The sequence below is a fragment of the Austrofundulus limnaeus genome, unplaced genomic scaffold, assembly GCF_001266775.1.
Source record: "Austrofundulus limnaeus strain Quisiro unplaced genomic scaffold, Austrofundulus_limnaeus-1.0 Scaffold1024, whole genome shotgun sequence".
NCBI classification, from domain to species: Eukaryota; Metazoa; Chordata; class Actinopteri; order Cyprinodontiformes; family Rivulidae; genus Austrofundulus; species Austrofundulus limnaeus.
The window spans coordinates 97,489-125,334 of record NW_013953426.1 but is presented as its reverse complement, the minus strand read 5'-3'; the positions used below and the strand labels follow the sequence as shown (position 1 = coordinate 125,334).

General features: G+C 39.1%; 2 long non-coding RNA genes across 2 annotated transcripts; one reads left to right on the top strand and one right to left on the bottom strand.

The window, feature by feature from the left end:
- Positions 1–15,345: 15,345 nt before the first annotated feature.
- On the bottom strand, positions 15,346–16,477 carry LOC106533806 (uncharacterized). Its single transcript, XR_001312289.1, has 2 exons — positions 16,163–16,477; positions 15,346–15,790 (listed from the first exon to the last, which is right to left on the bottom strand). It is a non-coding gene; the product is annotated as an uncharacterized LOC106533806 (long non-coding RNA).
- Positions 16,478–27,000: 10,523 nt separating this feature from the next.
- Positions 27,001–27,524, top strand: LOC106533805 (uncharacterized). The gene is made up of 2 exons (XR_001312288.1): positions 27,001–27,199; positions 27,419–27,524. It is a non-coding gene; the product is annotated as an uncharacterized LOC106533805 (long non-coding RNA).
- The last annotated feature ends 322 nt before the right edge of the window (positions 27,525–27,846 follow it).

Sequence of the window (27,846 nt, the reverse complement as noted above, 5' to 3'; positions counted from 1 at the left end):
GAAGAAAAAAATAATTTCATTTATTCAGTAGAAGAGCTACAGCTAGTCCCTCGCCATGTCCCACACATGCAAGTGGTGTCAGATGAGGTTCTGAAGAATCAAGAAAGCATTTTCAAATGTCTCCAAAATATGTCTAGCACTTCGGAGAAAATAGCAGTCCAGCTAATGTGCTGAATAAATCTCAACAAAATAAAATTTGATTAAAACAATAACATAATATACAAAGCTCATTATATACCACTGAAGAAATTTTGTAACTGATTAATTGAATATTAGATTCAGTTTTGAATTTTATACTTTCTGATCATTTCAGTCTGTAAGTTAAAAGCTGACAAAGAGTTGGTGTGTGTTATCATATGTTCTTTCTCTTAGTCTAAACAAAAATGAGTGACGTTCTGACATCTGACGTAAAAGGTAACACCTCTTGGGGTGTAACCAGGAAGAAAGATACATTATAAGCTCTATTCATTATTATAGAAAAAATAAGTTGTCAGTGTTTTGCACAGTGTCTGCTCAGAGCAGAGCTCCCGTGTTTGTTTTTACTCAGCCGAAGGTCTGACTGAGGCCTGTGCTGCTGAGCGCTGAATGAATCCTGTTTATTCGGACATACCGTTTTGAACAACGCATATTTTTCCAACACCAAGACACATTAAATTTCAATAATCCATAATCTGATCAGATTTGTGTGAATTTTGAAAGTTTTGAATTTAAAAAGTACTTGTTCAGTGTGTACATCCTCTGTGTCCAAAATGGCAGGCCGAGTCCTCCGGAGGACCCAATCTACCCGGTCGAGGTGGGTCGGGTCCTTGGTAGACCGGGAAGACCGGAAAAAAAAGAGGCTGTAAATTTGGACGGCCTAGCCTCCCCCCTTACTCCGGCGTACGTCATGTCACCTAGCAACCATGACGACGCAAAACAGAAGCAAAAGATCAAATTTAAAAATGTATAAATATATTAGTGTTATTAATATCACAAAACAATAAAATTAACTTAAAGGTAACATTTGAAGAACTAATTGACCCACTGTAGGTGCATGTTTATTTTGCGTTTTTTATGACAAAAATATTATTTAAAAACATGTCAATACAAATGATAAAAGTATTAAAATTACTACCACTAGAATTTTTTTTATTTTTATATTGCCATATTTTTATTTAAAACATATTCTTTTCCCTCGCTTCATCCACCATTACTAGCATAAAAAAAATCTCTGGTCGAGCCGGAAAGCATTATGGAATATGCTGGGCCGGGAAGGATCCAAACAGACCAGTCCTTCAATTCGGGCCAAAGGAAGGACGCGTTTGTCGGCCTCATCGGAAGTGTCTTCGGTTTTGGACGGCCTTCGTCGCAGCGCTGTGACGTATGCGGCCGACGAATTCGGCGTTCGGAGGACCTGGCTCACCGTTTTGGACACAGCCATTGTTAACAGACTGATCTTTCTTTTTTAATATTTGCAACATGTCTCAGTTTTTGTCCTACAGCTGAAATCTGATCACTCAGATTTTTAAAAAAACAAAATCCAACACCCAGTTCAGCTCTGTACTATAAAGTCTGGTATCTAAAACTTTACAGTAAATAATGATGTAGAATAAATGGTTTAAATGTAGATAAAATTCCAGAATTTGATCAGTGCAGATCAAACACTCGCTCCTCATTTAAAGACTAAAAGGGCTGTAAAGTTAGTGGGTGTTCTTAACTGTTTCTACAGCACCTCGTGAATTTATTCCTGTGAAAGGCGCTATATAAATACAATTGTACTTACTTACTTACTTACAAAGTGGAATGTATAAGAAAACTACTGATGACCAAACGTCCAGATGAAGTGAAAAATCAAGACTAAACCACTGTAGTTCATAGTAGCAAGCAAATAAGACTGAGAGGCTTATTTTATCCATATTTGCTGACTTTCATCAGTCTAGTCGTCCAACTAAAACGCAGAAGTTGTAATAATACTTAATAATACAAATAGTAAAATCTTTGTATCTTATCTCACCTGATTGGTTGACTGCAGCATACCATCAACACCAGTTTGGATCAACACCACTGATTAGGGGAAAAAAATCACAATCACATTTATTTAGCAAAATGTGCTGTATGCAGGATTTTATTTCCTGGTTTCTGACAGTGAGAAATTCAGACAATGACTTGTAGAAAGGAGCCAACTCTCACTTGCTTGAGTCAACACATTAATAGTATTAAAGGAGTAGGAGTGTGGCAATTGGAACTTTTCTTGTTGACTTTTGCTGATTGGCTGAAGCGCTTAACAAGCGCAGCTGCAGCCAGTTCACCTGATGAGGCATAGGGTTTTAAAAGGCAGCACTGAAGAACTGATCCTCGCCGGAGCAACACATACCTCACGGTATTTGTCCTGGCTGCTTAAACTCTTTGAAATTATTGAGATTACTCACCTGTTTTTTCTATGTTCAGTGAACCCACCCGAGATCCAGTGACACTGCCAGCTTACCATCTGTGCCCGCTCATCTGCCTGTCTGMCTCCAACGCTTTTTAGGAAATCGTCTGCCTCAGCTCAAACCTCCCTTCTCACCCACTGCGCATGCTCAAAGGAAAGACCTCTTACCTGGCGGATTCCTGTAATCCTCTCCAAGTTGACTTCATCATTCTGATCTGTAAGAGAGATCCATTTACATTTGTTTTGAAACATTTCCTATTACCTGTCAACAAGAACTCACCTGAACTCCTACTCTTTTTCAGCTCCCCTGTCCCGCTCCATCACCCGTCCTGTAAATAAAAGAAATATTAATTTTTGTAACTATGTTCTGGTTGTCTGTTCTTTACCAAATCCGCACATCTTTGACTCCCTCGAAAAACCTGACAGTGAGAAGCAGTTTGGGAGCTGACTCTTTTAATTAAGTTAGAAACAGCTGAAATTCCCATCACAAAAATGAATATGAGACAGTACAAGCCACAACTGTATTGACAATTATGACAATCTGGTAAATTGCAAATAGAACCTGGGAGTTTCTCTTCTGAGGGCATAAATGACAAATTTATTGCAGGTGTTCTGATTTCAAACAAAAAGCAAATGTAAAAGCAGAAGCAGGAAAAAAAAGCTCCAAAACATAACTCAAACAACATAAAACAGTAAAAATAAAACTGTACTAAGAATAAAGCCGCTGAGGTAACAGAGTATAATCACTAAAATTCACAGCGCACAGTGAAATATGAAGCATAGGCCCAAAAAACAATTTATACAGGAACCATTTATTATGACAGTTTGTCTAAGAAAAAGAGACATTTAAAAAAATGTCTTGGAGAAAAACATAAATCCATTCAGTCACCTGCTGGATGCATGCTACTTTTAAATCATTAAAGCAGTATTTCAGTTTGCCGACAGCTTGCAGAAACAGAAAATGATCAGGGATCATAAAAATAAAACTGACAAAAACAGTTCGTCTGCAGTAGGATGAAGTATTATATATTTAACATGTTAACTACTGTAGCTTTTTTCAACATGAGTAACCATGTCCCCTGTTAGCTGATGTTAAACTTGGCTGCTCAGGGAATCTATAGACCTGCTATTGGTCATGGTAAGTCATTAATGAGCCTCAGATGCCCACTTCACTTAAAGGGACCATTGTGGTGTTTAATACCGATTTCAGCTAAACTAATTAAAGTCTATTAATTATGGGAGGGGTGGATAATGGAACATATACTTCAGTTTGTGTAATTAAAGAAAGCTAATTAATGCATTAATTGATTTTATGCTAATTAAATTGCCCATGATATTAGAAGAATCTTGGGAGAATGAGAAAAGTGTGAAGAGCAGATCCTTTGAAAAGGTCGATGAAATCCATGACTTGTTTAGAAACGTTTAAAAAGGCAGCGAGGTGGAAACTTGTTAGAAAAAGAGATGTTCATGTAAAAAGCTGCTGTCTTGAAAACTCACTCATGCATACATATGTATCAAGTGTTGTTTTCCTAATTAAGGCGCATGTTCAGTTGGTTGGCACCTCTTCATCTTTCAGACTTCAGAAAACAGGGAATTTTTATCACAGGGATTATAAAAAAACTGTAGAAAGTGGAAGAAGTGCACATTTGTGTGGAACAGAGGCAAGTGTCTGAGGGCTGGAGAAGCCTTTGTTCTAAAAAGAGAGGGGAGAAGATGAAAAAAATCTACTTGGTTTGGGATCTGGGTCAGAGCTTGGAGTTGCAGTGCAAAGTGAATGTTCATCCACAGCTCTGCCCTGCTCTTTAATGTCTGCTTCTGGGTCCACTCTGCAATGACTCTGACCAGAATGTAACCACTGAATACATCAGTAACTGCATGTGTATTGTCTGCTCTACTCTGCTGCAAATGGTAGGCAGTGATTACACACAACATTACACACTTATCTCCTTGAAATGCTTTGTTTGTTTGCAAAGACAAACAGAGTAGCAGCTAGCTGTTGCAATTCCAGTAACCATGTAATGCAAATTGGTGTTACTATGAAGTTTAATTTTCATAATATAGTGTTTGTATTCACTGTTCTGATTCTCTCTTTTTTTTTCTTTTAGATTTGAATCTTGGTCCTGTTTGAACTTGTCGTTAGCTCATCAATCCAAATGTTTGCATCACCCACTTACTACATGATTTTTACTACATAGCAGACTGCAAGCAACATAGGGGGCAGCCCAGGTTTTTTGCTACCAGAATGTGTTTCAGAAATGCATGCAGAGTATTCAGGATACACTAGAATATACATGTGAATCTAAAGTGATGAACAAAATACATATGTATATCTACTGGTTTATTAATAACATAATCTGTCTTCATAAAATGTATTTGCAGTTGTCTTTTAAACATTTTTGTTGTATTTTATGTATTTATACAAAACTATAGCTGAAACTAAACAACAACCTTCAAGATTAATTATTAACTCATTTTGAATAGGTGCCTTCAGGCAAATGACCTGGACCACCAGCTTCAGAGACAGTTTCTTTCCCCTAAACATCCCAATTTTGACCACATGCATGCAATGACCCACTCTTAACAGCCTCATTGTTTTACACATGCCTCACAAGTTAATACTTGTCTATATCAATGAATATTTGTAATTATTAATGAATTCCTCTCTCTCTGACTGCCGCTGTTGTTAGTATTTGCAAAACAATAATAAAGTTTATCTGTTTGAACATTAAATATCTTGTCCTTGAGTCACTTGAAGTATTAGCAAATCATCATATTCTGTTTTAATTTGTTTTACACAACGTCCCGACTTCATTATAACTGGGGTTGTATGTTTGTGCACAAATGAGTTTAGAGTTGTAGTTTGTATGCACGTAATCTAAAAGCAAGCTGCACAAAATAATAACAGTTATTAACAGTTAAAATGTGGTATTATTTTTCTCAAAACGTTTAATTCTTAATTGTCACTACAAACATTTTAAATACAAGATCAATATGTTTTTTAAGCTCCACAGCTCAGGCAGAAGAGAGATGAGACACTTCATAATGGAGACGTCTAGATAATGAAAGGCATTTTCAGTCTGAAAATCATTATAATGAGCTGCAGATGTTAGCATTAGCCCTGTTTAGGCTTTTGTTTTTTTGGCACAGATTGCGTTGCATTATGGTCTGTTTTCACTGATATGTACAGATTCAGTACACTGCTTTTATGATATAATGTCAGATTACTAGAAATGTGACGTTGCCGAACCTTTTGAAAAGGCTCTTGCAAACGACGTCACAGACAACTGATGAGACTTTCCTCGCACTCATGATTTACGGCTGTGTGGGCTTCAAAATAAAATGGCTCTTTGAAATGAACAGATAAACAAGATTCGGGTACTTCAGGATTTGTGAGGTCTATCCTTATATATAATGGAGGAAAAGTTCCAAACTGAGGTTGTTCAAAGAACTGTCTACAACAAATAAGATATTCTGTGAAACCTGAACCTTAAAATGTTGAATCTCACACCTTCACGCATGTGTGCTCAGTTTCTGCAGGGACACAGAACCAATGAGGCATAAAGCTCTGTCAGGTTATGAGACAGTGAAGAAGTCAGCTGAAGCAGAATTAGCTGCCTTTCCTTTTCCACCTGCTTTGTGTTTTTCCTAAGACCTACAGTGTAAGTCATGCAGCAAAACTGCTTCTTCTCTTCTACAAGTTGCCCCCACACACCAAACTCAGTTTTCCTGCCGTCAGCATGAAAAAAAGCTTCATTGTGAATTAACTATTCTCACTTAAAACAGCATAACAAGGTAATGTGTATGACTTTGCCTTTACAGGTCACTGCACTGGTTTTAATTCAGGACTATAATAAAATGCACACTTAATTCACCAACATACACTAGCATATAAACACACAGTCAAAAAAATGCATAGCATAATGGAAACAGAATTAAATGTCATTAGCACTGTGACTGTAGATCTAATTTTCTCAGCTTGGTGGAGAGGAACATCAATGGAGAAGGCAACAAATCAGCCTGTCAGTCAAAGTGGCGACCTGCTCCTGTGAGGGTGTCGAGCAGCTAAAGCAGGAAGAGTTGGTGTGACAACGCTTATGTAAGTTCTGTTGCCGAAGCAGAAACGAGTCATTACAGCTAAAATATTGTTTAAATGAGCCAATTGTTTGCCTGCAATTAAAAGCACTCTGATATGAAAACAGCATTTGTGGATGGGAACGAAAAAGTGCTTGAATTCCACCCCCCCCAACACACACCCTTCCCTTTCAACTAAGAATACATCCAGTTTCCAGTTTCTGATATTTTTTATGTTTGTATAATCAAATAAAATGGCCTATTTTAGTAAATTATCTGCCCATTCCATCCCAAATTATGTCACACACTTGCTTTGGATTTTGAGATTTTGAATAAGAATAACAAAACTGTAAGTTAAACTTTTAAACAAATGTACCTGCTCAGTGAATGTGTTGGGAGATGACTGTCATCTACTACCACAACAAATCTGAACATATTACAATTTATTACTTTTTTATTGTTTTTAGCTTTTGTTTGACTGAACTGTAAAGCACTTTGTTAAGCTTCTGACATTAAAATCGGTCTTATTTGCCAATAGACATACAAATGGACACACACACACGCACACACACACACACACACACACACACNACACACACACACACACACACACACACACACACACACACACACACACACACACACACACACACACACGAACATACACTCCAGCAATTACATAATCACCATCTCAAAAGCAAAGTATGAAAACATTACTAAAAAAACAACCAGAGAAAGCCTGGGTGTTATTGAGGTTCAGTTCTAATTTTAGAATCTTTGGTTCGTGCAAAAGGTGTCTGCAACACGTTTTCAAGCAGTGCTATTGCCAGCATTGATCAGAGAAACTTCAAAATGTGCTGTGGTTCATGTCAAAACTGCCCCAGAAGCTAAATATAGTCAGCAGGTTTATTTTTGACAGAATCTCTGAAAGACGGCACAAACTAGAAGACTCGGACAGGAAGCAAAACATGGGAGGACCTTTAGATTTAGGTTTTAACAATGAAAAAATCTGTTGCAGCGTTAATACAAAAAAAAAAAAAAAACAACAACCACAAATCAACCAGACAATTGATTATATGGCTTCTGCAGAAAGGCAGAAAGACAATATATTTACCATCATGTTTCCTGATTCTTCCTTTATATCCATTGTTAGAACATGTTTTTCGTTTTTGTCCCTGGATTATGAGATTGTCATCAGGCTTTGCGTCTGAACGGATTGTTGGAGTAATATTTCACCAGTTAATTCTTTATCTAAAAGATCCTTCAGGAGGTTGAACAAGGTGTATCAGATTGATTTAGCTGCTTTTAAAGAAGGATTTAGCATGGAAGAAGTGGAGCTGCAGGGCCCAAGGCAGGCAGAATAAGATCTCAGTGCTTAGGTATCTGTTTTATCTCTACTTTGCTGTGGGAATAAGCTTTGTTTCATTCGAGGGTCTGGTGGCGCCGATGTATGGCAGCCCCACCTCTGTCAGTGTGCCCCAGGGCAGCTGTGGCTACAGTGTAGTTTGCCATCATCAGTGTGTGAATGTGAGTGTGAATGGGTGAATGTCTGYTAGTGTAAAGCGCTTTGGGGTCCGGAGGGACTTGAAAAGCGCTCTATAAGTTCAGTACCATTTACCATATGTATGCTTCTATCAGCAGAGTTGAAGAGCTTTCCATAGCTCTGATTTCTGGATTTTATCATTGGTATAAATAAAAGTCCATTTAAACTATACAAAATGACCAGAGGCCACGTATGGCCATGCATCTCTCTCCCTTTCTTCTCAAATGTAGAGCAATGTGTATTATGAGTGTTACAATGCAGAGCACAGAGTAATAAACGGACCCACCAACCACTGATAGTCCATGCAAATTGTAATCTTTTCTCATCTTGTCTGGCCCTGTTTAAAGAGTCTTTTATCCCGGGTGAGCACAGGTAAAAGACAAAATCTGCACTGCTTTAAAGGGTATGGATAAAACTTCAAGAGATGTTAGAGGTTAAGAAATTTGGCCACATGTGTCAAACTCAAGGCCAATGGGCCAAATATGGCCATGGGCCGAAAGAGCTTCAATATGTAATAATGTTTTAAAATAAACCGCATTAAAGCCAGCATTGACCATAAATTACATCCCTCACAATAGACATTGATTATTTTACCAGCAAAATTAAGACATCCCACCAGCAGGTGCAGGTGCACAGGTTTCAAAAGTAGCCATCATCCATTTGTTTCCTGGTTGGATGCGGGTGCAGTTTACTCTGGTTTCTTCTCACATGACAAGAACAGGCATATTAGGTACATTTTTTTAATAATCTTAAGTGCATAATTGTTTCAAACTAAAGTTGCTAAGCAAGTTAACTACAATGGATGAGATATTAATTGCTCATAATCTTTCCAAAGACCCTCTCAACTTCCTTTTTAAAATGCATGCTGCATGTTTTAACTGTCAGACTAGAAACTGAAGACAAAATTGTGATGCATTTAAATGGAAAGAGACCATTTTCACCTGCTTCTGGCAGAGCTCTGTGTTTGTGTGTCCTCTCCAAAAAAGTTCAAGACAAGCTAGCAGCCAGGTTTTGTGCCAGCCTTCAGTAAAGAAAAAATCAAGGGAAAAATGTAGTACTATTGGTATTTTCATTTTCTGGACAGGTTACAAGCCTTTCTATCAGGTACTTGAAACACTGCTTCAGATTTAGCATATTTTTTCATCAAATACCAGGAATAACAAAGTTGAAGTATGCTTGATTTGCATGCAATTACATCAGCTGGCTGTGGTCCAGCGAGAACTAAAGCCATCAATTTAAAAACTGTAGAGCAAATTCTTCTTCCTAATTGCTGTAATGACAGAAAAACTGAGTTGCAGTACATTATAATAACCTAATAACCTTCAATGGTTAATTTATTTTTAAATTGGCTTGTGTTAACTGTTATAATTTCCACAAAGATTTGTTGATATCTAAATAAGAGGCGATTGACACATTATCACTGAAAATTTGTCTGGTTGCCTCGTCAATAAAAATATCCACAATCAGCGATGAAGACCCAGTGTTAATAAAAGCTCAAACTGCTTCTGTGTGTTTTATTGATGGTGTTTTTAAGTCTTTTCTATTGTTCTTTTTTCCAGTAGATTTATAACTCATACGGTGTTTGTGGTCTAAATTGTTTCTGAATTGATCTTATCACAGCATCTCTGTGACTTGGGCCTTGTTCACACAGAAACAGGTTTTTCAAGACATTTTTAATTAATTGGTTGTTTCCTAAAACATATCCTTGCAACGTGTTTAAATAAATGTCTTCAGTTTCACAAAAAATTAATAAAAAAATTTTAAATATCCATTGGATGTTTACATCACAGTTACATGTTTGTGAAATGTACACAAGTTGAAAAAAAGTCTTGCTATTTTTATTTATTGTAAAATGTTGCAAAAGTACACACCATGCTGTATATTTGATTTGATCCAGTCAAAGGGCTGTAGGTCTACAAGGAAGGAGACTCTTTGTTCTAAATAAAAGAAATGTCATTTTAAAGTCAGGTTCTAACTCAGCAAGTATTTAGTATCAAAGAGTACCCAAAATGAAGTATTCATCCTTGTACTTGGTTTGAGAAAAACTGGCATCAGGACACCCCTACCTGTGGTACATTTCAGTAAAGCCCCTTCTCCACCGGCGCACCTGTAAGCGGTTCTGCTCGGTTTGGCCTCAGTCTAATGTGTCTCCATTAGGTTCCAACCACGCACAGCTACACAGTTTCAGTACCTCCTCTCTGGTGGTTCTAAAGGGCTCGACACATGGGAGGCGACGTCGCTTGCTCTCCATTCATTTCCTATGGAGCTTGTGCGATGCGCGACAATCGCTTGCCCTCCTCCAGCCAAGCGACCGGCCAAAATAGTGCATGTGAAATTTCGCGCTCGTACACGTAGACGTGCACGTGCAAGCTTGCGACGTGACATGTGAAAGTTGAAAAATGTTCAACTTTTGTTGCTGTCGCTTAGCGTACAACCAATCAGGGAGGGTTTCATTGACTGACCAATGAGCGGAAAGTATGCTACACACTGCAGTTAGCTAACAATTTCACCAAGTGATTACTAAAAAGCTTTGTGGGAATTTGTTGGCGCCAGGGTGAAGTTATTCGGTAAGTTTTTCCTCATAAAATTGTATCTTGGTGTGTGTTTGTTTTTTAATATCATTAGCATCGCAAGATTTGTTTAGTTTATACATCCATAATGCACACCCCCCTTTTTTGTGAACCACCAATAACCTTTGCAAGAGGCAGTAGAAGAACCAATCAAATTTTGTGAAGACAAGCGACCTGAGAGCGTAATTCACAATGCTGCCGTCGCTATAGCGTCCCGTGTGTCGGGTTTCACCCTGGCTGCGATGACAGCCGTTAATCGCTGTGGGTTGTCGCTCCCCGTGTGTCGAGCCCATTAGCGGGTAGAAGCAAGTAGAACATGTTTACAATTTTGACGTTAGCAGAATGTTGCTCTTGGATTAGCTCTAGAATTGATTGACAGAGGAAAAGTGTTACTTGTTCAAACTTCCTCCTGGAGAGAGGCACTTTTGTATTGGAATATGAGCACACTCCCCCGTTTCCCAACTGATGTCTGGGGGTGGGGCCCTGGTTGGGGCACACCATCGGGTGGGGGCCTGGACTGATGGTGAACTAGGAGCTTGTGGGGGGCGCAGGGGGTGGGGCTTGCACTCTGGCTTCTCTGGAGCTGCGTGGACTCCCGGGATGTGGCTCCTGGTTGTTGTGGTCGGCCCGCTGGTCGAGGTGGTCGCCGGGTTCCGGCGGATGTCAGCTGGGGGTGTACCCCTGGCCATTGGCGGTGGTTGGGGGATAGTCAGGGCGTGGACTTGCTGGGGCAGGGGTGGCCGGTCGGGTCGGCGCGGTCCAGGCCAGGACTTGGCTGTCTGCTCCTCTCCACCCCAGAACAAATGGGTTTACCTCCTGGGTTCGGGTGTGGGCTGCTCTCTGCGGGGTGTGGGGCCATAACCTGGACCTGGGGGTATAGAATATGTATCGGGAGTGTGAATGTAGTGTGATGTCTATATTGTATGTCTTTGAATGAGTGGGTGCGAGGATGAGGGTGGGATTGTATGATTGTGTTTGTGTATGCGTGGGTATTGTCAGGCTGGGACGTGGACTTCCCCCTCCCCTGGTTCGTTTGTCACCCCCATCCCAGACAGCCCTCTGGTGGGGGTGCCTTGCCCGCTGGTGCGCAGATGGCTCTTGGGGTCTGGGGCTGGGTGCTCGGGTGTGTGCTGCGCCCGGCCTGGTGGCTGCCTGTCGGGGCTTGGGTCCTCTAGCCCTGTCGACTCTCGGCTTGGGGGGGGCTGGGGGCCGGGCCCTCTGTGCCAATGCCCGTGCTTGCCCTGGCGCAGCAGGTGCCGGCAGGAGCCTGCGTGCTTGTCGCTGCGGGCCATTGTGGGGCTGCTGCGTGTGGTCGCTGGTGGGGTTCTCCAGGGTCTCCCTTATAGTTTGACCTGGGGGTGGGTGTGCGGCTCTCCTCGCGTAGGTGTACCTGGATGCCCAGTGCTTGGGGTTCCTCCTGGGGTCTTTGGTTCTGGCCTCCCCTTGTGTCTGCCTTGTGCCTTGGAGGTTGGCTCTGGGACTCGCCCACAGTCACTATTATACATTCCGTTGGAGAAATCCTGTGAATTTATGCTTGCTCACAACCGCACGCAGACAGGTGTTCACATCCGAGAGGTTCTGAACGATCACCAGGTATATATAGATGGGTGTTTGTTTATCTGTTTAATGTATATACAGTATGTATGCTTTTGCTAGGTTTTGTAACCTTAATTCTTTGCAGGTGTGCAGACAGATGTTGGATATATTGTATTGTTTTCTTGACTTATATCTCACATATCATCAGTTCTTTCTTTCACTTTTTTCCATTACATTGTAACTTTTCTTTCCTTTCTTTCTTTTTTCCTTTCTTTCTTCTTCTTTCTTGTCTATCTAAAAAAACAACTGTTGATGAAGAAGCCAAGATACTAATATTCAGATATTTAGTATTGCTTTATACTGAAGTGGTAAAAAAAAAAAAGGAATATGAGCACAGGGCACAATATAACAACATGGCAAAAACGGTGATAAAACCATGGTCTAACTTTCTTGTCGATCTTGGGAAAGGCAGAACTTGCAAACACTTCCTGGAGGGAGGTGAAGAAGAACCGAGCAGACATACCTGATGGTTTCAATCAAATTATCTGCCACAGTTACAGAAGCACTTCCAAAGAGCACTGCGACAATAAATAAAGAATAAAATAAAGATAAAACAGAAAAACCACAATGACTTTTGTTTTGTTTTGTTTTGCTGAAGCCACTGTGGATGGTCCGTTCACAATAGCCCACAGAATGAGGGACACACTGAGATGGAGACACACACCTGAGCTGAACCGAACAGACCCAAACTGAATAGAGTAGAACCATGCTCTTGGAAAAGGGGCTTAAGAGTTGCTTTAATAACTTATGAGTAGACAGTTTTTATTGATTGGTTTGACCTGTTTGAAGGAACTGGGAACCTCTCAGTCTTCGTCATCACCATCTCAGCAGAGCAGAAGACACCTCTTGCAATGTGTTAACCCATTCTCATTGGATTGACACAGTTTTCACACCTTTTTGCAAAACAGTTAATGCAGATGTCATTCAAGAAGTCCAAACTCCCTTTTAGCTGTCAGTATGAAACACCAAAAGCACCTGTTTGACACTTCTTCACAGAATTTTTCAATTTGCAATCAGTCTGCAGGCCTGTGTTGTTCTCTTATACTCAAGTAATGTTTTTTTTTCCTCATCTGTCGTTGTGTAGTTTTTAGTTTTTCTGTAAGGGTTGCGCCTCCTCACAATGTCTTCATGAAGATGATCCTTGCTTTGTGCAGGGTTTGTTGAAGGTCAGTGGTTGCATGACCCAGTTTGTTATGTTGTCTTCTTCTTCTGAATGGTTGTTCTGAACTGCAATTTCATTGTGCTGTGTACAATGACAATAAAGGTCTAATCTAATCTAATCTAATCTAATCTAATCTAATCTAATCTAATCTAATCTAATCTAATCTAAAGGCCTACTATAGATTTTTGTTCTTTACTGTAAAAGACTGTGTTTTTTATTTACCTAATTTCTTACACAGTAAAAGATTTTATTTTTTATTTCCATGTATTCTCTGTTGGAATACAGTTTTTATTGAATGTTTTTGAGATGGTGATGATGAAGACTGAGAGGTTCCCAGTTTATTCAAACAGGTCAAAGCAATCAGTAAAAACTGTATTTCATTTGTCAGGCACAGTCTGAAAAAAGAAAGAAAGAATGTAATCAATAAAATTTGCATCTAAGCATATCTGCTTCTGGATGCATTTTTTGCAAGAGGGCAAATTTGACTACAAACAGCACTGGCATGTAAACTACTTACAGTCATAGGCTACAATGATAAGCAATGGTTCACTGATTCACACATGAGTGCTGTATTTTGTATTTTGTTGTCCACTGTGTACTGATTGTTTGGATGTGCTCATACATTGTGTCAAAGTTGAGTTGTTTGAAGGCAAATTTTGCTTTTGTTCCATATTTTAAATGTTTTGACACAGTCACTGCCTTTTGCAAACAAAATGTCATTTTGACCCCTGTGTCAATGTTTAGGCCTCTGCATTAATAGTTTTGAAAATGTGTTTTTTGAGTTGATGGCTGTGTCAAACCAGTCAATATAAACTGTTAATAAACTGCATCTAAAACAAGCAATTATGTGTAATCAACAGTGTAGAGACTCTAAAGATGTAACCCCTTAACTGTTCACAACACAGTTTTCATTTATAAATTTCATTACATTAAGGAGAATTTTAAAAACACATAAAAGTGGTAATTGCAAAATCATTGTTTCAAAAGTGTGCACTTTAAGTCTATTTTCATTACTGTATGTGAAGATGTTGAGGAAAGAGCTTAAGTGAAAATATTTCTTTTACTCATTTTGTTCCATTTTCTAGTCGAGTAAAAACAGCTGTTCCCTGTGCGTGTGCATACATCCCCTTGACTTCTGCTTTCATTAACCTCTCCGTGTGCTCTATCAGAGAGGGGGGACTCGGCTATAATAATATCCCTGTGACGACACACAGGTCAGGACCCTCTGATCCTGGGAGGGTAAAATATCTCATTAAGAAAAAAAGCCTCTGGGACACTAAAGCAATTTGGATTGCTCTATGTTCTCAGGAACAAATTAAAGCATTAGCCTAAACTATCGCAGTACTCACAGATGTTGATGCAGCCTTAAGTTCTTTGCATATAGTGAAAGCTCTAACAGTGACTCCCAAGGCTAAAATGGTAATCATAGAGGGTAACAAATGGACTGCATAATGTAAATTAAAGCAGAAGTCAAGAAAAAAATTATAATGCATTGTGTTAATTGCATTGTGTTAATGTGTATTCACAAGACATAAACCCACCACACAGTTCAGAAAGTTGAAAATGTGTCAGTTTTATTAACAAACTATTATTAAAGCAGTGAATAAACGTTTAATTCATGCAGTAGAAGTTGCTCTGCTACAGACAGCTCTCTCCCACAGATCTTCTTCACCATCTTTTTTTCCCACAATTTTATTCTGTTCTAATAAACTGAGCTTCCAGGGCTGTTGAGAAACCTCCAACAGCTTTATTCTGCTCTAATAAAGTGAACTCCCTCCATAACCAAATCTCACTCTGTGTAATATATACAAATATACACATATTAAAGCTGGCCTAGGTGAAAATGTTCACTTTTACCCCAACCCAACTTAGGTTTTGTTTTCTTTTCATTTTATGAAAATGTTTTCAGGAATTTAAACAAAAATGCTAAAACACCCATGTCCATCACTTAAAGTAATGATCCATCACTGTTGCAGTGAAAAAGACAGCCTGATTCAACCAAAACAATTCTTTATTTTTTTAATTAACCAATTCTGTCAAGTTTAAGGACAGCAAATAAAACACTAGAATCTGAAAAAATAACCAACAAAGAATAAAATCTCTATGGGGTTATTCAAACTATTTACAAAACAATATTTACACAGGGGAATCAACAGGTGAAGATGGATGTCAGGGAATGTCAACTCTGAGGAGAGAATAATTAGTAATTCATCCTTAAGAGAGATTCATTTTTAATGATTTCTCCATCTCTTTTTTTTCAGGTTCTGAAGATGATGTTGAATCCAAAGTTCCAGGGAATGCAGGTAGTTGTAGAAAATGGGTATGCTGGAGTATGACATCCTTAATTTCTGGTACAATCAAAGCAGGATGCCAATCAACAGAAGAAACTCAGTCAAAGGTAGTTAAAAAAACTAGTGTGATGTTTCCTGTTGTCACACCTGAAAGGAGACAAGCTGGTGATCAATGTGGATACTGACTTTCCACAGCTCCGCCTAGAGGCTGAATTTTTGACACTAGGCTCATTCCTTTCAGAAGAGGTGGCAAGGTGTGGCAGTTAAGAAATTAAGAAAAAAAAAGTTGTAATGCCACCACTCAATAATATAATGAGCTGGTGACATTAGTGTGCGATTGCCCACAGATTACAACAAACAGATTACTGAGGAAATGTTGATGACATGTCATCTTTAGAGATAGTTAAAGTGGGCCTATTCATGGGGGTCTTAGCAAAAGATAGGATCCATCTGTGGGCTATACAAAACATGTTCATTTGATTTAATTCACAAAAAGAATATCAAATAATGAATTTTCACCTTTTCAGTTCTTCCTGTTCTTCAGCTCTCTCCAGAACGTGCTGTAGTATGCAGAAGTTGCTATGGAAACCCCCCTCCCCTATTCTCCCTAATCCGTTTGTTTACTTTAGCTCTGCCCCGACATGGTAGAAGTTTCCAAAGTGAAATTACTTTCACAAACTACAGCGTTCTTTGGCAATATTGCTAGAACATTGTCATCAAAGATAAAAATAAAATTAATCCAGGCATCTCTGTTCTCTGTGGCTGCTGTAAAAACAGAACAACTATCGTCTTTTGAGGAAGTGGGCGGAGCTTCACCTCGGGTTGCCTCGTGAGGAGCAGCACCAGTGTTGCCAGGTGTACGATAATTATCGTATTTGTACAATAATTTTGCCCTCTGTACGATGTACGATCAATAATTCCAAAAATCCCATAATGTACGATAATTTGACTGTTTCGGAGTACGTAATTGACCTGACATGTTGCTCGCTGACATGAGAGGTGGCGCGTTGTGGAACACAGAGGTGCCGATTTAGCGACTTTCTCGCTATATTTACAGACTTTTCAGACCCTSTAGAGACTGTTATTCAGAAAAGAAACTAGTGAAAATCTAGCCACTCTTTTTCTGGTGTTATTGAGACTGAGAGACTGTCGTGAACGCATTTCTCCATTGTGCTGCTGAGAGCTCCTCCTTGGTCCCAGAGCACCGACAGGAGGCTTCTTCACACTGCGTCTCTCCCTGCTGCAGGTAGATATCCATCCCATCCAGACATGAAATAAATAATGCTACTGCTGACTGATCCATGATGGGATGTTAATAAAAACATTTATATGGTTAAAATAGATCCCTTTGCCGGTCCCTAGCCAATAGAAAGGAGGGTTAGAGCTGTGACAGTAAAGTAAAAAAATATATTAATCTGTATATATTTTAAAAAAGGAGCAACAAAAGAAACTTTATTTTTTGTTCTCTTGACAAACTACTGTCTCTAAATAAAAGGCTGGCCGCCACGACACAGTCACCAATGTTTTTATTTTATTTTACTTGTTTACCCTATTAAAACGCTACTGTTTAGGCCACCAGCTGGTCTAAGAATCAAACGTTCAAATGAGACACAAAAAGGATGATTCATATATTGAGTTGAATGTAGAATCTGTCTCTAAAATAGTTATGACAGTGTTTATTTATGTAGTTTAAAACATGTTTAACAACATGCAAATACACCAAAATGCAGGAAACAACACCTACTTCATTCAAAATTTTCTGGGGGAGAACCCCAGATCCCCCTCCCACATTATAGCAGTAAGGATAAATATAACAGTAGCACTTATGTGAAAGAAATAGTAACTGTAATATCAAAAAGAAAAGGTGGGACTGAGAAGGTGAGGAGTATAAGCAACATTTACATTTAATAAACATCCAGGTGTCATTCAGAAGCTATTTTTTAAAAGAAAAAAACTGATTTTGGAGGCTTGCAGATTAAATTTGCTCAGTATGCACTCAATTTATTTCTTTTCTAAACTACAATAATTTGTTATTGTCCTGATTTCATTTTAACTTTGCCTATTTTAATTTACATTTTATTATAGTCATTTTATCTAATATTTCCTTTTATATGCATCATTTCACCTGGCTCCCTGTTTTGTTCTTGTTTACAATAAAGCTTTTGTTAAAAAAAAGGACACTCAACAGTCAGATGCAGTGCTTTTTAACTTTATTATAAACAAAGAAATGTGCAGTTTGTTAGAATGTAACTTGGGTGTGTATGATAATTTTCCTCAAAATACGATAATTTTGAGCTGCTGACGCGATAATTCAACATTTCCCATCTGGCAACACTGAGCAGGACTCTGGTTTAGGCTGCTAGGTGACTGTTATTATGTCGTCAGAATAACGTGCTTTGAGAAATACCATGGTTCCAGATACCTAAAAATACATGTAATTACAGCTAAAAATAAAACGTCTGGGTGCATTTTTTGGTGTTTGGACTGCTACTCAAAGCAGTAGAGACCCAAAAATAAGTTTAAAAACATGAAAAAAGTGAGTTTTGCATAATAGGCCCACTTTAAGGAAAACTTTTAACCACAATAAGGATAACTAAAGTTCAGTTATTTACAAATGTTTTGTAAAAGACACAAGGGAGAAAATTGTCACATATTTAGAGCTTTGCTCTCCCCTCCAGAACAGTTGAGCTCTCTTTTGGTTTTGACTGCCTGCTTCACTTCTGAATACTCACATCTGAGCAGGAAGAGGAACTGGCTTCATCAGTGATTTATGAATGACCAGAGAAAGGATAAAAGTGGATTGGTCTGTGCAGCCATCTTATAAAACTCTTATGAAAGAGCCTATGATCAGTGCACAATCAAAGTAACAGAAAATGTTGCAAATCATTTGGTTAAAAAAGTCATTGAAAATAGTGAAAACTGACTCAAAGATTTTAAAGATATTTTTGCAGCCCCAGGAAAGGCTAAATTCAAATTGTTTGCACTCCAAGTACACACAATACATTTTAATAACAAAAAAGGTGAATTTTGTATATCCCCTTTAAGGGCCATCATTCCTTGACGTATCTGGACTGAGTATTGTCCTTTTCATAAAAGAGAGTCAAACAGGAAGAATATGAGTAAATGGAAAGTCCTTACTTTGTTTTAGCCACTAAACCATAAGGCTAATATTTGTCAAAATAAGACTCTGAACCATTCAGATACAATGCTGAAAGTAAAGAAAGAGGAAAACATTCAGCATCACCTCTGACCACAGATTTCCTTGTAACTGATGTGATTGACAGGAGATGTGTGCAAATGTGCTGAGTCCACAGGACATCTCATTGAATGATGTCACTAAGAGGTCATGTGATGACAGCCCTGAGTAATGGGTCACCAACCTGTGACCCTGAGCTAAATAAACACAAGAGATTTCCAGTGAATTCCTGTGTTTTGCCTTAGTGAGTGACAGACAGACAGACACTGGAGCTCATCCCAACAGTWATGACTGACTCAATAAAGAGCAATAAAAACATGGCAGTGTTGCTGAACATTTAATACTTCATCAAACTTTTAAATCCATTAAACACTACACAGCTGAGTTTTTATCTTCTCGGTAAGCATTATGACATAATTTCATGATAAATTAGGTGTCTTTATCCTTCCTGCGATGCAACATCACTCAGTGCTCTAGGAACCCTTTACCTCATGGGAACATGTGGTGCTTAGATGCAGACCAGTACTCAGAGACAGTCTGGCATTTCAGAGCGTCCAAGATCTCTGCCAGTAGCATGTCTTTAGGAAAAGCATCTTAAAGGATATTTTAGTTTCTGGCTGACACAATGTGCATAACCTCACAGTGGAAGATATTGAAATCATGTATATTGGATGTGTTTAAATCTTGCTTTGTTAAAGAAGAAACATAAGGTGTATTTGTTTGTTTAGTTTTTTTGTGTGTGTTATTTTTAATGAAATCTAATGTCATGACAAAAAAGCTCAAATACAACATTTTAATTCTCCATTTTGATTCTTTCTGAAAGAAATTTCCTGATGTTCATATGAGAATGGACTATGTAGGTAGCCTATAATCAGCGTTTGCCACAGTCATAGAAAGGTTTCCGTAATTTATTTAACCTTAAAGTAGCTCAATCCAAAACATGTTCTAAGACAACCCCCCACCTCTGCCACTATTATTTTATCTAATATTCAGTGTACAAGCAAACAAAGTTGGTTAAATTTGACTGAAAAAGTTAACTAATGTCTCACAAACATAGGCTATATTGATGAACAAAGTCAGATAATGACAAGTTAACTGACAGAATAAGTTAATGTTGACTAACCAAGTTAATTAGAACTAACTGTACATCATTAATGCTACTAGACAAAGTTAGGGTTTATTGGCAATACTGATAAACAAATTAACCTGTCAAACTATCATTTTTCAATTCCGGGGCTACTGTTGGAGTGCATATTTGTTGTCCGGTTATGCTACTGCATTCATTGGTTCCTTCTCATGTAGCTGACAATTGTGGGATAACTGGGTAGTTTGTGGTCATTCAAACTGTTGGATTTTTTCCTCTGTAAATAGTCAAAATGAACAACCCTAGTGAACCAACAAGAATCAGACAAATCAGACAAATAGTGAAAATTCAAAAGATAACGCTTTGCGCAAAGGGAGAGATTCAATGTGCCCGACTTAACAGCAGTTGGAAACAGCGAAGCTCTGCCCGTTTGAGGCAGCGTGATCGTATTTATTAACTTTCAGAAAAGAGGAGTGGAAAACAGCTACAGTTATACAAAATACAACTGGTTCGTTCAGACAATACAAAACAGAAAGTCTGGGAATATTCTGCAGAACTTGCAGCTGTCGGCGGTATTGTGACGGGCCAGGGTGAGAAAAAGGAAATAAGTGAAAATATTCCCAGCACCTGCTCCTGGGCTGGCATGAACATGCAAAAGAGAGCAAAGTTGATTAAAACTGTACACAACATGACTTGAATAAATTGTACATAAAATGAGAATAAATGAATAAAGAAAAATCATTAATAATAATCTGTAAGTTCTTTCAGCAACAAGGCTGCTGCTGCTGGAGTTTCTTATCTCTGATGGAATGCAGTCTCCAGTCCTCAGCTAGTGAGAGAGGAAACTAAAGAAATTTTGCTTTACTTGTTACTTTTTAACCAATTGGATAATCTTAATGAAACTTTCTGAAAGTAATAGTACATTAAAATCTTGAATAATAATAATAAAAACCTTTACACAAACATACATCATCTGAAGACTAGACTGTCTAATTTTGCAGCAGCTTTATGCAGCCTACCTGGACTGCAAAGGTTGTGGTCTGCATTGGCTTCGACCCCTGAATTGAGACAGACATATTAAAGTTAATGTTGACTAATGATAACATCTATTTAGTTAGCCTAATTACTAATAAAACTAGTTAAAGTTGACTGATATTAGTTGACATTTTATTAACACAACAATCCAACTTTTGACTAATTTGGTGATTTGTCTGGAGTCAATTGTCTCAAAAAACTCAGCTAACAGACTCTGGACTATATTTTCCTGTGTTCTATTTTCAGCCAGTATTGCAGTTAAGCTAATTAGCATATCTCTCATTTGCAAACAGACCCTTGGGTTGATTGAAAAACTGTGACTGTTTGCCAAAACTGTGGCCCACATTATGTAATGTCTTCATTTGAACAGACTCAACTTCTGCTTAAGTTGCCAAGATGGTTTTTTAAAAAAGTCAACAAATGGAAAAGCAAAAACACAACTATTTATTTTATTAAAGTGTAGGTGTTTTTACTCAGCTGTCTAAAATGGCACTGCTGCAGCAGGAAGGGAATTCACATGAAAAAAAACTTTATAACGAAAAAGTCATAATGGGAAAAAATAACTTCATTAGTTCTAATCAGTAAATATGTTGTGTAACTGATACAGACCCACATGACAGTGCACTATGTCTAACAAACAAACAAACATGCACATTTTACAGACCCTGACACAAACGCACACTGAGGCACACAAGACAATCCCTCTTGGCAATCTATGACCCAAATCCTTTAAGAACCCTCCCTCTTGGCTCTTCCACTTCTGTTTTCTCTCTTTTTGTCTTTCTGGCAAGGGACGAGGACCTCATAGATACTGTTTCCCCCCCTAAAAAATCTATTTAAATTTTACATTCAATGAGGCACCCATTTCTAAATGCATAATTTACAGTATATTTCACATCTTTCTGTGTAGATATTCTTGTCATTTTAACTGAAGTGGCAACTTAATTTCTATAAGGAATCAAGGCTTAAAACCTGTGTCTGTGTACAAGAAAACATTCTGTGCACTTAAATGACTTAATATAAAAATGCCTGTTACCTTGTTACCTTGCTTTTTCACCAGTCATTCAGTAATGAAGTTGTTTTGCCCTCAGGGACATTTCCACTGATATCAATGGCCTCACCTCAGAGTTGACAGCTACTACTGTTCCTTTCCTTGTGTGTAAAAAAAACAAAGTAGTTGTCCAGGAGGGAGCACGGCTGCTGGGTCTGCAGAGGGTTAAATGCTGGTTCTGACCCCCACCGATCACCTTGCTGAGTTTATATTGCCACCCTTAGACAGAGGGCAATGAGACAGATGCCTCCACTTTGAGAATATAAACTAGATACCGCATAGTGGTAACATAATGACCCCCGCACACACAAATGCACCAGAACTCAGAAGTCTTTATTCCTAATAAATGTCATCTCCTAGCTGCATCCCAAAATTGTAGTGGCTTGGGTAGGGGCCTTTTTTTTTGGGGGGGGGGGGTGGCATTGGTTGACCTGATGGATAGCCCCTCACAAGAGCTAAACAACAAAAGAAATCTGCAGCTCCTATGTTTAATAGTTTTTGAGCAATAACCATTTTTGTATGTCCAGATACCCCTTTTTCAGAAAAATTGGGGGTCTGGGGGGTGGGGGGGCACTGATTGGTGGGCTGGATGGATAGAGCTTCATCAGAGCTAAACAAGCAAAAAAAATCCGAAGCTCCAATGTTGAAGAGTTTCTGTGTTATAAGCATTTTTGCATGTCAGACACCCCTTTTTCAGACAAATTGGGGGCCCGGTGGGGTGGGGGCACTGATTGGTGGGCCTGATGGAGAGAGCTTCCTCAGAGCTAAACAACAAAAGAAATCTGAAGCTCCTATGTTGAACAGTTTCTGGGTTATAAACATTTTTGCATGTCAAACACCCCTTTTTCAGATAAATTGGGGGTCTGGGGGGTGGGGGGCATTGATTGTTGGGCCTGATGGATAGAGCTTCATCAGAGTTGAACAACAAAAGAAATCTGAAGCTTCTATGTTGAAGAGTTTCAGAGTCATAAGCATTTTTGCATGTCCAGACACCCCTACTTTGAAAGAAGCCCCCTCCTCAAATATGGGGTCTATCGTAAAACTGTTGGCTGACACAGTGTAGGTCAGACTCATCTACAGCCCTGCCAAATTTAATGTTGACAGGTGCAGCCGTTTTTGTGCTACGGTTGACCAAAAATCACTGAAAAAAAAAAACTAGACACCGCATAGCGGTAACATAATGACCCCCGCACGCACAAATGCACCAGAACTCAGAAGTCTTTATTCCTGATAAAGGCATCCCAAAATAGTAGTGGCTTGGGAGGGGGACTTTTTTTTCTTTTGGTGGAGGGGGCATTGGTTGACCTGATGGATAGCCCCTCATCACAGCTAAATCAAAGAAAATCTGAAGCTCCTATATTTAATAGTTTTTGAGCAATAACCATTTTTGTATGTCCAGATACCACTTTTTCAGATAAACTGGGGGTCGGGGGCACTAAATGGTGGGCCTGATGGATAGAGCTTCATCAGAGCTAAACAACAAAAAAAATCTGAAGCTCCTATTTTGAACAGTTTTTGAGCTATAACCATACCCCCTTTTTCAGAAAGTTGGGGATCCAGGGGGGCGGGGGGCACTGATTGGTGGGCCTGATGGATAGAGCTTCATCTGAGCTAAAGAACAAAAGAAATCTGAAGCTCCTACATTGAACAGTTTCTGAGTTATAGGCATTTTTGCATGTCCAGACACCACTTTTTCAGATAAATTGGAGTTCCGGGGGGTGGGGGCACTGACGGGTGGGCCTGATGGATAGAGCTTCATCAGAGCTAAACAACAAAAAAAATCTGAAGCTTCTATGTTGTATAGTTTCTGAGTTATAAGCATTTTTTCATGTCCAGACCTCCCTTTTTCAGATAAATTGGGGGTCCGGGAGGTGGGGGCACTGATTGGTGGGCCTGATGGACAGAGCTTCATCAGAGCTAAAGAACAAAAGAAATTTGAAGCTTCTATGTTGAACAGTTTCTGAGTTATAAGCGATTTTGCATGTTTCGATTTATTCGGTTTATTCACACACATTCACAAATTACGTAATACAAAATTCACATAGTGCATAATCCACAGTGTGTGAATCAGGTCTCCAAAAAGCTAATGAAAGCTTGTAAAGGAGCCTGAGTACATACAATTTTGTTAATTTAAAATACTACTACACAAACATTCATTCATCATACATATCATAACACAACATAAACAACAGACTACTATTAATGATCAGTCCATTGTAAATCCTACAAGTGGTCTCAGATATATAAAGAAAGAAATTTGGTCTTTAACTGTTTTATGAAGGTGGAGATGTCCTGACACCCCCACTTTGAAGGAGCCCCCTCCTCAAATATGTGGTCTATCGTAAAACCGTTGGCTGGCGCAGTGCTTAGACTCCTCCACAGTCCTGCCAAATTTCATGTTGATCGGTGCAGCCGTTTTTGTGGTACGGTTGACCAAAAATCACTGGACAAAAAAGAAGAAAAGAAAAAAAGAATAAACAGTACGAAAACAAAATGACTTCCGCTTACGCTTCGTGTGCGGGGGTCATAATAAACAGTACAAAAACAATATGACTCCCGCTTAACGGGAGGGTCAAAATGAGGCAATGGAGAAAACATAGGAAGGGATTTCAAAGGGAGTCTTCTGAGAGTTACCTTATGATCAGTAAGCCCCTTAACTCCTGGACTCTTTACCATAAGCCCTCAACAGGATAATATTGACTCAATAAAAAGAAATCTTCATCCTTTAAACCATTATTCTGTTTTCTGGATCTGAACCCATGACCCCATTTTCATTAAGCATTTGAAAATTAGATTTATCTATTGCTTTTCCAGCATTATAATTAAATTGAAAGATTGCTTGAGTGAGCATGTTTCAGCAGTACTCAAATACTTTTCTGTGGTAATTGAAAGTCAGCATTTCTTCTTTTCTTTGCAGCTCTGCCATGCACTTATCATTTAGTATTCTTTTTTTCTGGAGAACTTGTGAGCATTTACATAAGCCCATGTGAGAGAGGACTTTAGTTGCTTTGAAATTTCCCTGAATTTATAAAGTACCTTATGAACAAAAACACAATCATTTGAAGGGAAGTGCATTTTCCAACCACTCCTGCAGAGGGATTTAACAAATGATTTGACAAAATTTTCAAGGACCATAGATAGATCTTTTGTACACGATGTAATACATTTAAGTGCGATATAAAGAGACAACTCTGAATGATTTATGTTAAGATGAAAAAAAAGCACCGTGATTTTTCTCTTAAAAATAAATTGTTTAACTCTTACATCCTTTTAAAAATAATTGTCAAATCTAAACTAGTTATTTGCCACATGATTACAATTTTTCTAAGTAAATTAATTTGTGATTTCCGTTTGTTAGTGTTGTAAATGTATGGTACTGTATGGACTGTACTTATATAGCGCCTTTCTATCCATCCAGGACACTCAAAGCACTATACACTTACAGACATGTGTATTCACCCACTGATGATGACAAACTACAATTGTAGCCACAGCTGCCCTGGGGCACACTGACAGAGATGAGGCTTCCATACACAGGCGCCACCGGATCCTCTGACCACCATCAGTAGGCAAGGCGGGTGAAGTGTCTTGCCGAAGGACACAACGGCATGTGGGCATGGCCGGGGAGTCGAACCTGTGACTTGCGGGTGCCAAAGCCGGCTCTACCACTACACCACAGCCGCCCTGTGTTGTCACCTCATGCATGAAGCTTGCAGGTCCACTCTGTGCACAAGTGGGCTTACTCCAGGTACTCTAGTTTCATTATACAGACCAAAAACATAAATGTTAGGTTCATAGGTAACCCTAAATTTTCTGTAGGTGTGAGTGAGAGTGGTGATGATGTCACATGATGACCACAAATAAACAGGCACCAGCTTCCCCGCGACTGAAAAATAAAGTCAGCTTGAGAAACTGGATGGATGATTATTATGACCCCCGCACGCGAAGCGTAAAGGGCTCGACACACGGGGAGTGACAAACTACAGCAATTAATGGCTGTCATTGCAGCCAGGGTGAAACCCGACACACGGGACGTGCAGCGTTGCAAATTACGCTCTCAGGTCGCTTGTCTTGTCTTCACGAAATTTGATTGGTTCTCCTACTGCCTCTTGTAAAGGTGGTTCACAAAAAAGGGGGGTGTGCATTACGGACATGTAAACTAAACAAATCTTGTGATGCTAATGAAATTGAAAAACAAGCACCAAGATACAATTTTATGAGGAAAAACTTACCATAAACTTCACCCTGGTGCCAATAAATTCCCACAAAGCTTTTTTGTAATCACTTGGTGAAAGTGTTAGCTAACTGCAGTGTCAGTGCACCTCTCATTGGTCAGTCAATGAAACCCTCCTTGATTGGTTGTACGGTAAGCGACAGCGACAAAAGTTCAACATTTTTCAACTTTCATATGTAGCGTTGCAAGCTCACGTGTGCACGTCTACGTGTACGAGCGTGAAATTTCACCAGCACTATTTTCGCCGGTCGTTTAGCTGGAGAAAGGCAAGCGATTGTTGCCTCACCACACACGCTCCATAGGAGATGAATGGAGAGCGAGCGACGTCGCCTCCCATGTGTCGAGCCCTTAAGCGGGAGTCATTGTTTTCATACTGTTTTATTTTTTATTTTATTGTGACCCCCGCACGCGAAGCGTAAGCGGGAGTCATATTGTTTTCGTACTGTTTTTTTTCCTCCGGAGGTTTTTGGTCAACCGTAGCACAAAACCGGCTGCACCGGTCAACATTAAATTTGGCAGGATTGTAGATGAGTCCGACCTACACTGCGCCAGCCAACGGTTTTACAATAGACCCCATATTTGAGGAGGGGGCTCCTTTCAAAGTGGGGGTCGCTGAACATGCAAGTTTACACTCTCCGAGTGCTTCTAGCACCCGCGTAATTTACACGGGGGATGGGGGGGTTATAACCCCCCCAATAATTTGATCCAGTCAATATACCCCCCCCCCCTCCAATAAAATTGCATCATTTAAGTATATGTAACAGGGTTATTATTTCTTCATGTTATATTTCACCAAAATCCTGTTTCCGTTCATTATTTTGTCACTTCTTTTGTTGACAGTTTATTTTTGTATTTATAATTTTGGGAGCTTTTATTTTGAAGTCCATCGACTGTGCGATGTCACTTCCGGTCCCGCGCAAGCTCTCCTCAGAAGCRRGTAGCAGAGCTGAGGAGAGGTAGGTTGCAAATATGCTCTTGGTTAAACTAACATAAAGTTGTTAAAATGTGTTAACACTTACTTGAATATCACTGTAAGGAAGTTAGAAGTTTATAACTTCGTTCTGGAATTATTATTTTTATTGGTTACATTGTGTGCAGAGTTGTACAACACGTTAAAAATGCAGTTAGCATTTTAACAGGGTTTCTCATGGGTCTACCATTTGTATCTGTTTTAGGCTGTGATTGTGAGAAACCATGAGCTGTACTGACTGATATTATTTGTGCACAGGTATGTGATTGTTCTGTTTTATCGCGTTTAAAATGTATTTCATGTATTTTATATATGTTCATGTATTCTGAAATTTAAAGTTGCYGCTGGCTGGTGGGGGATACTTTTGATTTATTTTACAATATTTGGAACTATGGGTTCTGAAAAGAGACAAATGTATTTTATTTTTTTATAACCTGTTGTTCTCCTGAGAAGCGGGTAGCAGAGCTGAGGAGAGGCTGTGATTGTGAGAAACCATGAGCTGTACTGACTGATATTATTTGTGCACAGGAAAATAAATCCCTCCTGTTCAACTGGCCATCATCTGATCTCCGTTCGTTATAAAAGAAACAAAACACAACGCAGAGTCGAACAAGACCGGTCACATATACATAT